The sequence below is a fragment of the Bidens hawaiensis genome, unplaced genomic scaffold (assembly GCF_021521415.1).
Source record: "Bidens hawaiensis isolate Kalapana, Puna unplaced genomic scaffold, B.hawaiensis_p1.1 tig00009693_1, whole genome shotgun sequence".
NCBI classification, from domain to species: Eukaryota; Viridiplantae; Streptophyta; class Magnoliopsida; order Asterales; family Asteraceae; genus Bidens; species Bidens hawaiensis.
Window position 1 is genome coordinate 712,806 of NW_027491727.1, and position 5,475 is coordinate 718,280.

Here is a 5,475-nt window from a genome sequence, read left to right on the forward strand (position 1 = left end):
ATATTGTGAACGATTAAAGTTTTTGTTCTGAAATTTTTATATTTTTGTTATGAATTTCTTAGATTTTTGTTTTGAACTTCTTAGCCTTTTCTTCTGAACTTCTTAGTTTTTTCTTTTGAACTTTTTTTGTTCTGAATTTCTTATATTTTTGTTCTGAACTTCTTAAATTTTTGATCTGAACGTTTCAAATTTTTCCAGAACATTTACAAATAATATTTTGAACCCTAATCAGAGCTCAATTGAGTGTATTATTCTATAATTTCATAATCGACTGATGATTTTAAAGCCTCTTACACGTCAATTTGATTGATCAAATCATCAATTTTTGATCAATTTGAAGATCAAGTTCCTAACTTCTTTATTTGGTATCTACTTCAACAACTGATTGAAACGAGTAAAATTAATGGCTCAAATTAGTATGATTAGGTGAAAAATTGAAAAACAAACTACAATTGTTTGTTTAATTGAAAAAAATTGACCGATTGTGTTTTGAGGTCTTATTTGCAGGTAACGAACGTTTTAGGGTTAGATAACTCAATTTAGTTTGATATCAACCTGCAAATGAGTTTGATATCGGTCGATGATTGAATTATATTGATATGGATGGATGCTTGATGAATCAGTTGATAAGTTAGAGCGTATAATTAGATTTGGGTTATTTGTAATTATGCTACCACATGAAATTGAAATCGACGTTCTAAAAGTTCGCATACCTAATGTATAATAGCTGATTATTGTACAATAACCCACCCCTAGTTTTATATATATAACAAGTTTTGTGAAGGGTTCTTTTACTTTGTTTGGGTTGCGAAATGAGAATTTGGCTTATTTTGTACGTTTAATCAAGTTATTAGGCTATAAGACGGTTGCGTTGTTTGGATAAATAACCTTGCATTATAATTCTTAAATTTAAGTCAAGGGTTCAAAGGCGTTAAATATGAAAAATGGTTTAAGATGGATAAAACCCCCAATCTGATCAAAGCTGAGCATGTGTGCCGTGTGCATACACGCATGCGCGTGCGTTGGGCGACGGGAGGTGATGGAAAATCGAACAGAAGCTTCAATCCAGTGATATCGAGTCCAATGATTTTAAGAAATTGTATACCTTATTGCATGTGGTTATTTGAAAGCTCGATAAGTGTATTATAACTTTCATGAATTGAAGTGGGATTTGATGTCTTTATCAATTCATGTTAAGGCCATGAGGTATATATTCACACTGCTTACTTTCATGTACGCACCAAATAACTTAATTTATCACATTTCACTCCATATAATCCTAAGGAAATCGTTTAAGTGTTTAACTCCCTTTACCTCTCTTTATTTAATGTAAAATTGATTTTTAAATTATTACGTGTGTGTATGCAGAGGATTTTAAAGCTCGTTAGCATTTTAACCCATCTTGCATTTAACTCCCCTTAACCTATGAAGGGAGTAGTATGTCACTCATTAACCATAGCTAACTCAGCTTTAACGGACCAGGTGTTTAAGGTATACCCATGTATGGGCCTAATTTCAAAGAAATTGGTGATTTCATTTGACCTTATATTTGGAAACTTTACATCTTATGTTGGTTGTTGTATAGAAACCATAAATTTAATTATTTAGTTGATTTGTGACAAACATGAAAAAAAAAATTGGGTTCTTAATTTAATTTGAGGCTTTTCGAAATTGAATGGGTTTAGGGAATCTTGCTTGCTTGCAATCTGATAGTGTATACCATTCATTGGTTGCAATTTGTGTATTAGACCGTACGCATCAGTTCAGAGTAATTTTTTCTACAAACAGCCTAGTCAGCGTGCCACGTCAACTTTCTATTTATTTTTTTCACAAACACTTTTACCTACAACAATAACATATTCATTCTTCACACAAACAATCTTATAATTTTCATATCACCAACATGGAGGACGCACAAACCACCATCCTTCACCATCCTTGATGAAGGATCTTTAAGAATGGATGGCCTCCACATCAACCTCCACAACACTTGTCTTTTCCATTCTTTTCACAAATTTCCTCCACATAAGCTATGGATAGCCTTGATGCGAAAGGTCTTAGATGTTACTAATCCTTTCCAACAGTTTAATATGAGTTTTAGCCATGAAAGGCATTTGCATTTGAGGGATTAGGAGTTAGGACGAAGTGGGAAGAAACTTAAAATTTTTTTTTATATAATTATATCTTTATATTCAGATTTTGGTATGTCTTCTAAAAATCGTATAAATTAACCGATTGTCCGTTTTGGTATTCTTTACTAAAAAATCATCATTTTCTAAATATCACATTTTTTTAGAAACATCTCACTTCCTATTTCCAATTTCTCATTTCACATATTGGTAAAGTTAAAATACAAAAAAAAGACAAAAATAAGAAGTGTGAGAAAAATTTGTGACCACACAAAAAATCCTTTAAAAATAAATTAAAAAAATAATAAAAAAATAATAACTCAAAATATAAATAAAAAACAAAAAAGTTTAAAAACCCAAAATGTTTCCCTCATCATTCCCGTTCAAAAAAAAAGAAAGAAAGAAAAAAAGACACAATGACAAAAATGAACATAAGACGCACTTATAACTAAAAAAAGATACAATAGATCGTAAAATATAACACAATGCCGAACAAAATATAACATAATGTTGAGTAATATAACACAATATCAAGAAAAAAAAATACACAATGCCAAGAAAAAAAAGACTCTATCAATGACGAAAATAAACACAAAGCACAATGATAAACAAGAAGACACAATGATGTTTCACTCAACATTGTTTTTTATTTTTTTTAGAACGAGAAAGATGATGGAAACATTTTGTGTTTTTACTTTTTTTTTGTTTTTTATTAAATTTTTTAAAGGGTTTTTTTTATGGCTAGAAATATTTCTCACCCATAATTTGACTCTCACATTCTAATCCTATTATTCATTTTTAAATTAGTTTTTCCATATAATTTAAATAGCGTGTATGTGTCAACATCTAATTGAATGGGGTGAATTTGGTGGCGTATAGTGAACCCCCAATTTTGGAGGATGACATGCTATGGAGTTGTTTTAAGAATGTGAAATACGGTAGGCTATACCTAATGCATGGAACTTTGTTAAGAGTCTAGTCTCCACAATTCCACATAATTTTAGAGCAAGGTAACACATGGTCTTTAAGTGGGTAAAAAAATATGAAATGCGTTTGCTATACCTAATGCATGAAACTTTGAAATCTTGAAAACAACTTTGATTAAAATCTCCATGTATTTCTTTTAATGATTATAAGGAGTTCGAAAATGTTAGTTGCATAGATAAGTAATGTTGAGCCTTGTAATAAATATGTAGAAAGTATAATCAGTCTAAATGAGTTATGATATTGAAATTAATGATGGTTCATTTAAACGTTATGTATTGGTGCAAGTTGTTATGCATGTTGAAGCTTGGAAGTCAAAACTAGCCGGACCTAATAATCAAGGCATGCCAAGGATTCTCGAGGAAAAGCTAGGTTATTCTTACACCCTAGATATAGGTAAGTATACATGAAATAATATAGGAAATGCCATGCCATATATATGTGTAATGTGATAGTATAGTTGAATAATTGTCAAACTTAAACGTTGATTATTTGTTAGAAGGTATATCCAAATAACTTTCTTATGTACTATGTGATATGTTGTTAACCCGTTTGTTGATGTTAATGTTAGCAGTAAACGATGATATTAGCCCATTTACATTTATAATAATATAAATTACTAATGGTGATGTTGGCAATATAATGCACTTGGTTGTGATAAATAAAGGAGTATTTAATAGGTTGGTGTGCTGAACAGTTAAAGAAGTGGTATGCTGGATTTTTCAACCCTAACCTTACCTATATACTTATTCGTATCGCATCGTATCAAAGCCATTTAAACAACTAATAAAATTCGTAACAATTTAAATAATCAATTACAACGACTCAACGAAACCTTTTGTAATTGTGAGGTTGAATTAATTGTTGTTGTTTCAAATTTAATGTGTTACAAAAAGCACCTACCATTGTGGATGCGCTAAGATCTTGTGTTATCCATCTCATTCACCATTCATTATCAGTAGTAAATTAAATATATATAGCTGATAATTTTGATGATTTATTTAGGAAACAAGTTAATTTAGCCGTAACAAAAAGTCAAATGCTGCGTATGTATTCAGAACACGAAAGCCTATCTCCTATATAAATACAACCAAAGAGAAGATAACAATAACAATATATATAATTATCAAACAAAAAAATATTTGCAAAATGAAAAGCTCTTGGAGTTTTGATATAATTTTGATAGCGCTGATGCTGTTGTCTAATAGGGTTAGTTCTCCACCAACGGCTGAGGAGTGCAAGGAAAAGAGAAAGAGAGCAGTTAACGGAGGCAAAAGGTTGTCGTACTTGTACGTAGCCTACCATTGATCAGCCATGTTAAGGGTGCGTTTGGAATTTGAATTCATTTCTAACGTATTTGGCTCGTAAAATTTGTTGGAATTGAAATCTGAATTCCAGAATAAATCTAAAATTTCAAAGTTTTTGTCGAATTTCATTTAATTCGAGATACAATTCCTATACGTACGTACGTTTCAGTTCTTTTTATAAATTTAAATTCTCCAAAACCAAACGCAGCCTAGATATGAAAGTAGGTCTCTGTCTTATATTGGATCTTTTCTCCTTCCATCTATATATATATATATATCTCAAGCATGTTCAATTATTGATTTATGATTCTCGCTTAGGTATTAGTGTGACAATATCATGAAAAAAGTAAGGAATCGAGAAGGTGAAACAATAATAATATTCTTAATGTATATTATTATATACGTTTCAAGTGCAAGTGAGCTTGGGTAGAAGGAGCTAGTCGGAGATTTGAAATCACGTCTATGTAATAATATTTAAAGTTGCTTAATTTGATAGTGTGCTGTTAGTCATAATGTATATTCGCATAGATTATATACTAGGTTAAATCCCGTATTTTACACGGGTGAAAATTATAATAAAAATAAAATTATTATTTGTAATACATAAATTTAGTTATTTCATATAATAAGTTTTATTTATGAGATTTATTTTATATTCATTTAAATTAAGTTATAACTTAAAAGTATTAAAATTGAAATACATTTACATAAAAAAAAATTAAAAGATTTGTCCATGATTTTCATCATTTAATAATTTTCTAAGATTTTAACCATTGTATTGATTTATATAGTCGAAATTTTGTTATTGATTTAAATTATTATAAAATAAAATTAATGAAGAATTTTATATTGAATTGAAAGGTTAAAAACTAGTCTTTCTAAATTTATATGAATAAGTTAATATTATTTTAGAATGGTAACTAAAAGAAAAATTATGGATAAAGGATTTTATGCATTTAATGAATTGTTATACATTTTAATGAATGTTATTATGTGGAAAATGTATTTAAGGGAATTGCATATGTGGAATCCAATGTGGACACTCTATAATAATG